Below are 12,161 nucleotides of genomic sequence, written 5' to 3' on the forward strand. Positions count from 1 at the left end.
TCTTTTAGTAAGTTGCATAGCTCTTCGAGACGAACACGTGGATATGAAATGTGTAATTTTTTTCAGATCGTCTTCAAAACCCACAAAATTACGTAAGGCGTCAAAACATAGATTTTGAGTCTTAAATTTTCGATAGTGCTTATCTTTTGGTATGTTGTATAGCTCGTCGAGACGAACGCGTGGATATGAAATGTGTTCATCTTTTTTTTTCAGATTGTCTTCAAAACCCCAAAACATAGATTTTAAGTCTTAAATTTTCGATAATGTCTATCTTCCGGTATGTTGTATAGCTCGTCGAGACGAACGTGTGGATGTGTGACACATTGCTGTGCGACCCCTGGAACCCTCCTCTTTTTTTTGACAAATGCTAATGCTAACAAATGCTATTGCTAGATTTTTCAAAGTGCGATAACTCGGAAACCAATAGGTTTTAAGCGCCTGTCTGTATGTTGTATAGCTCTTCGAGACGAACACGTGGATATGAAATGTGTTAATTTTTTTCAGATTGTCTTCAAAACCCCCTAAATTACATAAGGCTATAGTAAGGCGTCAAAACATAGATTTTGAGTCTTACATTTTTGATAGTGCTTATCTTTTGGTATGTTGTATAGCTCGTCGAGACGAACGCGTGGATATGAAATGTGTAAATTTTTTTCGGATTGTCTTCAAAACACTCAAAATTACATAAGGCTATATAGTAAGGCGTCAAAACATAGATTTTGAGTCTTACATTTTCGATAGTGCTTATCGTTTGGTATGTTGTATAGCTCGTCGAGACGAACGTGTGGATGTGTGACACATTGCTGTGCGACCCCTGGAACCCTCCTTTTTTTCGACAAATGCTAACGCTAACAAATGCTAATGCTAGATTTTAAAAAAAAATGGATAACTTGGAAACCAATAGGTTTTAAGCGCCCGTCTGTTAGTAAGTTGAATAGCTCTTCGAGACGAACACGTGGATATGAAATGTGTTCATTTTCTTTTTTTTTCAGATTGTTTTCAAAACCCCCAAAATTACATAAGGCTATAGTAAGGCGTCAAAACATAGATTTTGAGACTTAAATTTTCGATAGTGCTTTTCTTTTGGTATGTTGTATAGCTCGTCGAGACGAACGTGTGGATGTGTGACACATTGCTGTGTGACCCCTGGAACCCTACTTTCTTTCGACAAATGCTAATGCTAACAAATGCTAATGCTAGATTTTAAAAAAAATTGATAACTTGGAAACCAATAGGTTTTAAGCGCCCGTCTTTTAGTAAGTTGCATAGCTCTTCGAGACGAACACGTGGATATGAAATGTGTAATTTTTTTCAGATCGTCTTCAAAACCCACAAAATTACATAAGGCTATAGTAAGGCGTCAAAACATAGATTTTGAGTCTTACATTTTTGATAGTGCTTATCTTTTGGTATGTTGTATAGCTCGTCGAGACGAACGCGTGGATATGAAATGTGTTAATTTTTTTCGGATTGTCTTCAAAACACTCAAAATTACATAAGGCTATATAGTAAGGCGTCAAAACATAGATTTTGAGTCTTACATTTTCGATAGTGCTTATCGTTTGGTATGTTGTATAGCTCGTCGAGACGAACGTGTGGATGTGTGACACATTGCTGTGCGACCCCTGGAACCCTCCTTTTTTTCGACAAATGCTAACGCTAACAAATGCTAATGCTAGATTTTTAAAAAAAATGGATAACTTGGAAACCAATAGGTTTTAAGCGCCCGTCTGTTAGTAAGTTGAATAGCTCTTCGAGACGAACACGTGGATATGAAATGTGTTAATTTTTTTTTTTTTTCAGATTGTTTTCAAAACCCCCAAAATTACATAAGGCTATAGTAAGGCGTCAAAACATAGATTTTGAGACTTAAATTTTCGATAGTGCTTTTCTTTTGGTATGTTGTATAGCTCGTCGAGACGAACGTGTGGATGTGTGACACATTGCTGTGTGACCCCTGGAACCCTACTTTCTTTCGACAAATGCTAATGCTAACAAATGCTAATGCTAGATTTTTAAAAAAATTGATAACTTGGAAACCAATAGGTTTTAAGCGCCCGTCTTTTAGTAAGTTGCATAGCTCTTCGAGACGAACACGTGGATATGAAATGTGTTATTTTTTTTTTCAGATCGTCTTCAAAACCCACAAAATTACATAAGGCTATAGTAAGGCGTCAAAACATAGATTTTGAGTCTTACATTTTCGATAGTGCTTATCTTTTGGTATGTTGTATAGCTCGTCGAGACGAACGCGTGGATATGAAATGTGTTCATCTTTTTTTTTCAGATTGTCTTCAAAACCCCAAAACATAGATTTTAAGTCTTAAATTTTCGATAATGTCTATCTTCCGGTATGTTGTATAGCTCGTCGAGACGAACGTGTGGATGTGTGACACATTGCTGTGCGACCCCTGGAACCCTCCTCTTTTTTTTGACAAATGCTAATGCTAACAAATGCTATTGCTAGATTTTTCAAAGTGCGATAACTCGGAAACCAATAGGTTTTAAGCGCCTGTCTGTATGTTGTATAGCTCTTCGAGACGAACACGTGGATATGAAACGTGTTAATTTTTTTCAGATTGTCTTCAAAACCCCCTAAATTACATAAGGCTATAGTAAGGCGTCAAAACATAGATTTTGAGTCTTAAATTTTCGATAATGCCTATCTTTTGGTATGTTGTATAGCTCGTCGAGACGAACGTGTGGATGTGTGACACATTGCTGTGTGACCCTTGGAACCCTACTTTCTTTCGACAAATGCTAATGCTAACAAATGCTAATGCTAGATTTAAAAAAAATTGATAACTTGGAAACCAATAGATTTTAAGCGCCCGTCTGTTAGTAAGTTGAATAGCTCTTCGAGACGAACACGTGGATATGAAATGTGTTCTTTTTTTTTTTTTTCAGATTGTTTTCAAAACCCCCAAAATTACATAAGGCTATAATAAGGCGTCAAAACATAGATTTTGAGACTTAAATTTTCGATAGTGCTTTTCTTTTGGTATGTTGTATAGCTCGTCGAGACGAACGTGTGGATGTGTGACACATTGCTGTGTGACCCCTGGAACCCTACTTTCTTTCGACAAATGCTAATGCTAACAAATGCTAATGCTAGATTTAAAAAAAAATTGATAACTTGGAAACCAATAGGTTTTAAGCGCCCGTCTTTTAGTAAGTTGCATAGCTCTTCGAGACGAACACGTGGATATGAAATGTGTTATTTTTTTTCAGATCGTCTTCAAAACCCACAAAATTACATAAGGCTATAGTAAGGCGTCAAAACATAGATTTTGAGTCTTACATTTTTGATAGTGCTTTTCTTTTGGTATGTTGTATAGCTCGTCGAGACGAACGCGTGGATATGAAATGTGTTATTTTTTTTCGGATTGTCTTCAAAACCCCCTAAATTACATAAGGCGTAAGGCGTCAAAACATAGATTTTGATTCTTAAATTTTCGATAATGCCTATCTTTTGGTATGTTGTATAGCTCGTCGAGACGAACGTGTGGATGTGTGACACATTGCTGTGTGACCCTTGGAACCCTACTTTCTTTCGACAAATGCTAATGCTAACAAATGCTAATGCTAGATTTAAAAAAAATTGATAACTTGGAAACCAATAGGTTTTAAGCGCCCGTCTGTTAGTAAGTTGAATAGCTCTTCGAGACGAACACGTGGATATGAAATGTGTTCATTTTTTTTTTTTTTTCAGATTGTTTTCAAAATCCCCAAAATTACATAAGGCTATAGTAAGGCGTTAAAACATAGATTTTGAGACTTACATTTTCGATAGTGCTTTTCTTTTGGTATGTTGTATAGCTCGTCGAGACGAACGTGTGGATGTGTGACACATTGCTGTGCGACCCCTGGAACCCTATTTTCTTTCGAAAAATGCTAATGCTAATAAATGCTAATGCTAGAATTTTAAATAATGCGATAACTCGGAAACCAATAGGTTTTAAACGCACGTCTTTTAGTATGTTGTATAGCTCTTCGAGACGAACACGTGGATATGAAATTTGTTAATTTTTTTTCAGATTGTCTTCAAAACCCACAAAATTACATAAGGCGTCAAAACATAGATTCCTCGATTTGTCAAAGTGCGATAACTCGGAAACCAATAGGTTTTAAGCCTGTCTCTTGGTATGTTGTATAGCTCTTCGAGACGAACACGTGGATATGAAATAATTTTTTCATTTTTTTTTTCAGATTGTCTTCAAAACCCCCAAAATTACATAAGACTATAGTAAGGCGTCAAAACATAGATTTTGAGTCTTACATTTTCGATAGTGCTTATCTTTTGGTATGTTGTATAGCTCGTCGAGACGAACGTGTGGATTTGTGACACATTGCTGTGCGACCCCTGGAACCCTACTTTCTTTCAACAAATGCTAATGCTAACAAATGCTAATGCTAGATTTTTTTTAAATGTGATAACTCGGAAACCAATAGATTTTAAGCGCCCGTCTTTTAGTATGTTGTATAGCTCTTCGAGACGAACGCGTGGATATGAAATTTGTAAAAAAAAATCAGATTGTCTTCAAAACCCACAAAATTACATAAGGCTATAGTAAGGCGTCAAAACATAGATTTTGAGTCTTACATTTTCGATAGTGCTTATCTTTTGGTATGTTATATAGCTCGTCGAGACGAACGCGTGGATATGAAATGTGTAAATTTTTTTCGGATTGTCTTCAAAACACTCAAAATTACATAAGGCTATAGTAAGGCGTCAAAACATAGATTTTGAGTCTTAAATTTTCGATAGTGCTTATCTTTTGGTATGTTGTATAGCTCGTCGAGACGAACGTGTGGATGTGTGACACATTGCTGTGCGACCCCTGGAACCCTCCTTTCTTTCGACAAATTCTAATGCTAACAAATGCTATTGCTAGATTTTAAAACAAATGTATAACTTGGAAACCAATAGGTTTTAAGCGCCCGTCTGTTAGTAAGTTGTATAGCTCTTCGAGACGAACACGTGGATATGAAATGTGTTAATTTTTTTCAGATTGTCTTCAAAACCAACAAAATTACATAAGGCTATAGTAAGGCGTCAAAACATAGATTTTGAGTGTTAAATTTTTGATAGTGCTTATCGTTTGGTATGTTGTATAGCTCGTCGAGACGAACGTGTGGATGTGTGACACATTGCTGTGCGACCCCTGGAACCCTCCTTTTTTTTGACAAATGCTAACGCTAACCAATGCTAATGCTAGATTTTTTTAAAAATGGATAACTTGGAAACCAATAGGTTTTAAGCGCCCGTCTGTTAGTAAGTTGAATAGCTCTTCGAGACGAACACGTGGATATGAAATGTGTTCATTTTTTTTTTTCAGATTGTTTTCAAAACCCCCAAAATTACATAAGGCTATAGTAAGGCGTCAAAACATAGATTTTGAGACAGAAATTTTCGATAGTGCTTTTCTTTTGTTATGTTGTATAGCTCGTCGAGACAAACGTGTGGATGTGTGACACATTGCTGTGTGACCCCTGGAACCCTACTTTCTTTCGACAAATGCTAATGCTAACAAATGCTAATGCTAGATTTAAAAAAAAAATGATAACTTGGAAACCAATAGGTTTTAAGCGCCCGTCTGTTAGTAAGTTGAATAGCTCTTCGAGACGAACACGTGGATATGAAATGTGTTCATTTTTTTTTCAGATTGTTTTCAAAACCCCCAAAATTACATAAGGCTTATAATAAGGCGTCAAAACATAGATTTTGAGACTTAAATTTTCGATAGTGCTTTTATTTTGGTATGTTGTATAGCTCGTCGAGACGAACGTGTGGATGTGTGACACATTGCTGTGCGACCCCTGGAACCCTACTTTCTTTCGAAAAATGCTAATGCTAATAAATGCTAATGCTAGAATTTTAAATAATGCGATAACTCGGAAACCAATAGGTTTTAAGCGCATATCTTTTAGTATGTTGTATAGCTCTTCGAGACGAACACGTGGGTATGAAATGTGTTATTTTTTTTTTTCAGATTGTCTTCAAAACCCACAAAATTACATAAGGCTATATAGTAAGGCGTCAAAACATAGATTTTGAGTCTTAAATTTTCGATAGTGCTTATCTTTTGGTATGTTGTATAGCTCGTCGAGACGAACGCGTGGATATGAAATGTGTTCATCTTTTTTTTTCAGATTGTCTTCAAAACCCCCTAAATTACATAAGGCTATAGTAAGGCGTCAAAACATAGATTTTAAGTCTTACATTTTCGATAATGTCTATCTTCCGGTATGTTGTATAGCTCGTCGAGACGAACGTGTGGATGTGTGACACATTGCTGTGCGACCCCTGGAACCCTCCTTTTTTTCGACAAATGCTAATGCTAACAAATGCTATTGCTAGATTTTTCAAAGTGCGATAACTCGGAAACCAATAGGTTTTAAGTACCCGTCTTTTAGTATGTTGTATAGCTCTTCGAGACGAACGCGTGGATATGAAATGTGTTAATTTTTTTCAGATTGTCTTCAAAACCCCCAAAATTACATAATATAGTAAGGCGTCAAAACATAGATTTTAAGTCTTAAATTTTCGATAATGCTTATCTTTTGGTATGTTGTATAGCTCGTCGAGACGAACGTGTGGATGTGTGACACATTGCTGTGCGACCCCTGGAACCCTACTTTCTTTCGACAAATGCTAATGCTAACAAATGCTAATGCTAGATTTTTCAAAGTGCGATAACTTCGAAACCAATAGGTTTTAAGCGCCCGTCTTTTATTATGTTGTATAGCTCTTCGAGACGAACACGTGGATATGAAATGTGTTATTTTTTTCAGATTGTCTTCAAAACCCACAAAATTACATAAGGCTATAGTAAGGCGTCAAAACATAGATTTTGAGTCTTAAATTTTCGATATTGCTTATCAATTGGTATGTTGTATAGCTCGTCGAGACGAACAAGTGGATATGAAATGTGTTCATTTTTTTTTTTTTTTCAGATTGTTTTCAAAACCCCCAAAATTACATACGACAGGGCCCGTGATCGGGGTGTCCCCTCAAATGCCTGAGAACAGTCTGGGTTTTATTTCCCTGAATCCCGCTTATATTATTATCTAAGGTTTTCCGTCCTGGATGCTGTCAACAACTACTTTTACTTTTATTGTTTTTTCTTTGGCTGACTTTTTTGTCTTTTTGTTTTGGTCTGTCTTTGTCTTTTTGTCTGTTTTTTCGTGTCCTTCCTATGTCAAAGGGGAAACTCACTTTTTCACCTGTTTTGTATTTTGCTACATACCGGTACCCCCAATAAAAACTATATTAAAATAAATAAAACCCACAAAATTACATAAGGCGTAAGGCGTCAAAACATAGATTTTGAGTCTTACATTTTCGATAGTGCTTATCTTTTGGTATGTTGTATAGCTCGTCGAGACGAACGCGTGGATATGAAATGTGTTAATTTTTTTTTTCAGATTGTTTTCAAAACCCCCAAAATTACATAAGGCTATAGTAAGGCGTCAAAACATAGATTTTGAGCGCCCGTCTTTTAGTATGTTGTATAGCTCTTCGAGACGAACGCGTGGATATGAAATGTTTAAATTTTTTTCAGATTGTCTTCAAAACCCCCAAAATTACATAAGGCTATAATAGTAAGGCGTCAAAACATAGATTTTGAGTCTTACATTTTCGATAATGCTTATCTTTTGGTATGTTGTATAGCTTGTCGAGACGAACTTGTGGATGTGTGACACATTGCTGTGCGACCCCTGGAACCCTACTTTTTTCGACACATTTTCAAAGTGTGGTAACTCATGAAATATATATATATTTTTTTAGATTGTCTTCAAAACCCCCAAAATTACATAAGACTATAGTAATCCTGGTCTCAATAATGCCTCCCCCTGGCCAGCCGGGGCGCTCAATGGAGGGGAAAGGAACTGGTTGGAATAACCTGTTCCTTCAACGCGCTACGTCCATCCCGGGGAAATCCCCCCTGTCAGGTGAAAAGAAACAGCTTGTGACTACTCATGCATTGAAGGAAGCATGAGGTCAGTCCGTTGTCTCCCCAGGCGTGGCAGAGGGAGAGCAGAGCCCAGGATTACATAGGCAATTGGCACTGGGTGAAAATGGGTTGCAAAATCGTGGGTTAAAAATTATAAAAAAATGACATAAGACTATAGTAAGGCATCAAAACATAGATTTTAAGTCTTACATTTCCGATAGTGCCTATCTTTTGGTATGTTGTATAGCTCGTCTAGACGAACGTGTGGATGTGTGACACATTGCTGTGCGACCCCTGGTACTTTTTTTGGACAAATGATAATGCTAACAAATGCTAATGCTAACAAATGCTAATGTTATAAATGCTAATGCTAACACCAACTGCTACACAGGGTTGCACACACTTAGCGAGTTGCAGGCACACTTAAAATGTCTTAGAAATTGTCTCCTTAATTCTAAATCTAATCCTCGAATTTTCAAAGTGTGATAACTCGGAAAGCAATAGGTTTTAAGTGCCCGTCTTTTAGTATGTTGTATAGCTCATCGAGACGAACGCGTGGATATGAAATTAATTCATTTTTTTCCGATAGTGCCTATCTTTTAGTATGTTGTATAGCCCGTCGAGGCGAACGTGTGGATGTGTGACACATTGCTGTGCGACCCCTGGAACCCTACTTTTTTCCGATAAATGCTAATGCTAACAAATGCTAATGTTAAAAATGCTAATGCTAACACCAACCGCTACACAGGGTTGCACACACCTAGCGAGTTGCAGGCACAATTAAAATGTCTTAGAAATTGTCTCCTTAATTGTAAATCTAATCCTAGATTGTTCAAAGTGTGATAAATTGGAATCCAATAGGTTTTAAGCACCCATCTTTTAGTATGTTCTATAGCTCGCCAAGACGAACGTGATATGAGTTTAAAAATATTTTTTCCGTTTGACTTCAAAACCCCCAAAAAGACAAAAGACTATAATAGGTCAAAACATCGATTTTAGGTCTTAATTTTCCGATAATGCCCATCTTTTAGTATGTTGTATAACATGCCGAGACGAACGTGTGGATGTGTGACACATTGCTGTGCGACCCCTGGAACCCTAACTTCTTAGCATTTGTTTGCTACTTTATCCTTAATTCTAAATCTAACACTAAAGTGTATTATGACAGACAGATCAATATCTGACAGCAGGACACCGCAGGGAATTGAACCCCGTCCCAGTGAACCAGGAGTTCCATACCGGTGTCTTTTCAAGGTTGTCATAAAGTGTTTGTGTTTTCTTTCTATTAGAAGATACTACATGTGTAATGTAGTCTAAAGTAGCTCGCCTAGACGAACACGTGGATATAAGTTTAATCTTTTTTTTTTCTCCGATTGACTTCAACACCCCAAAAAAAGACAAAAGACCATGTCCTCGAAACAAAGATTTTAAGCCTTAATTTTGCTGATAGTGCCCATATTTTAGTATGTTGTATAGCTCGTCAAGAGGAACGTGTGGATGTGATGTGACACATTGCTGTGCGACCCCTGGCTGGAACCCTAACTTTTTTATATATTTTTTTGCTACTTTCTACTTAATTCCAAATCTAATTGCGACCGTCAGGTCGCAGTTACTACCAAAACCTCGACAGGCTGTCTGTCAGTCTGTCCGTCACGTCACACTTTTCCCCAACTCATATCTCCGCCACCGTTGCCCCAATCCATGCCAAACTTTGCACACACACTCCTTGCCTGCCAATCCACAACCTCCACCCCTCCCGGGACCCCCGGAGCTCCAGGGACCCCCAGGGACCCCCTGTTGCCACTGCCAAAAAGTGCTAAAATGACCAATGACCACCCCAACGGGGCTGTTCACGGGGAATTCCCAGGGACCACCGACTCCTGGTGCTCCAGAATGGATGCAAAAGTGGTCGCACCCCTAGTGGAGGACCCCCGCCACTGCAGCACACATAGAATGCTTAACTCGGGCTAGGAGCGACCGGGAGGGCCGGTACCCACGCACCCGCCTCGGCGGCGCCAAGAGAGCCGTCAACATGAATCTGTCCTATATAGCGCCACCATCAAGCCCATTTTTTCAAACACATTTTTGGACACTGCTCCTACAGATTATGCCCTAAAATCACACAAATCGGTACACAGTATGTCTACACTCATGTCATCAACATGGATCTGTCCCATATAGCGCCACCATCAGGCCCATTTTTTCAAACACATTTTTGGACACTGCTCCTACAGATTTTGCCCTAAAATCACGCAAATCGGTACACAGTATGTCTACACTCATGCCATCAACATTGATCTGTCCCATATAGCGCCACCATCGGGCCGACTTTTTCAAACACATTTTTGGACACTGCCCCTACAGATTTTGCCCTAAAATTATGCAAATCGGTACACAGTAGGCCTATGTCTACACTCATGTCATCAACATGGATCTGTCCCATATATTTTTTCAAACACATTTTTTGGACACTGCTCCTACACATTTTGCCCTAAAATCACGCTGTGACCTGATGGTCGCTTATCTCCCGATTAGGGAGTCTTACTGGTAATAGATTGTTCAAAGTGCTATAACTTGGATCCAATAGGTTTTAAGGGCCCATCTTTTAGTATGTTCTATGGCTCGCCCAGACGAACACTTGGATATGAGTTTAATTCATTTTGTTCCATTGATAAATGAGGGTCACAATTTCCCCAACGACAGTACATTATCTCAGTCTCTCTCTCTCTCTCTCTCTCTCTCTCTCTCTCTCTCTCTCTCTCTCTCTCTCGTTCCAGTGTCTCTGAGAGTCAGACCGGCAAGATCTCAATTCTTTCCATTTGAATCCATCTCACTGAGCTGTGCTGGAGGAGGTCTAACGGTGTTGGGTGGTCTGTGAAGAGAAACACCAGTATTTTGTGTGCCAGTTGTTTTGGCGTCCGAAATGTTACAGCAAACTACCTAGTATTTTTTTGCTGAAAGTACCGGGATAACACAAATTCACAGTAACTATTTTGTACTGTTGGTTAGGAGCCAATAGCTGCTTCAAAGGTTACGTTACGCATCCTTAAGTTACGAGCCAGATACGTGGCCACGCCCCCCTAAGTCTTTAAAGAGGTTCTATAAACTATTTGACCTCTGACCTTATGAGGTGTCATTCGGAGGTCACTGCATCAAACCAAAAGCTGTATAAATGACTGAACAATGATGTATTTTATTGAACTGACATAATCAATAGTGTAGACGTATTTTATTTATCAGGTCTAATCAATACTGTAGCCTAAGTCATTATTTAACTGATGTTTTAGTGAACTGGTTTGCATCCATTATGACACCAATAACCCAGGAGAATGTTATATTTGCACCGAACAGGGGTCTTCAACAGGGGGTCCGGGACCCCTAGGGGGTCCTCAGAGTCACTACAAGGGGGCCGCCAAATCTTTGTGTGATAGGAACTTGTTTTTTCCCCCCTTTCTTATATTAACCACTTGAACCCTAGCGTCCATATTCTGAGAACTTTAGCCAAAAATAGCAGATCTACAAGCTCACAACGCCTCGCGCTGCGAGGCGTTGTGAGCTTGTAGATCGGCTATTTTTGGCAAAGAGCTTTGAAGGGTGAAAAGAGCAGACTAAGTACAGTGAAAGGTTTATTAAGTATTGACCGTTCAAGTGGTTAAATATCTGAACACACACATTAACATGAATCCAAAATACACTGATGTTTGTGCTGTCAAACAATGAAACTATATGGAATCTATGAACAGGTTGTGGGGGTCCCTGCTTCATCTCTCTCTCAGCCAAGGGGTCCTTGGCCTGAAAATGTTGAAGACCCCTGATCTAAAATGTATTGTCCTAGAAGGAGAACCACTTCTTCGTTTTACAGAGGATGTAATGTGTCGTCCGCAGTAGGTGGCAATAAAGTTTAGTTCATCTGACAAGAGAGAAAGAGCTCTGGGAAGTGTGTGCGTGCGTGCGTGCGTGGCGTGCGTGCGTGCGTCTGGGGGGGGTGGGGGTTAAAGGGGAGACTGGGGGGAGTGTTCATGGGAACAATCGTCAGCAGGAGTGTCGCACCAAATTATGGGCCCTGGGTACAAGGATTCACTGCGGGCCCTCCTATGAAAGGGTTTAACCCATTTAGACTGGGAACGCATTATTACGCATTATTTTGTGCTTTAACTATTGAAAAATAGCAGATTATAATGTGTGCTTGTAGATCTGCTATTT

The sequence above is a fragment of the Nannobrachium achirus genome, assembly GCF_963921795.1.
Source record: "Nannobrachium achirus genome assembly, chromosome: 19".
Classification (NCBI taxonomy): Eukaryota; Metazoa; Chordata; class Actinopteri; order Myctophiformes; family Myctophidae; genus Nannobrachium; species Nannobrachium achirus.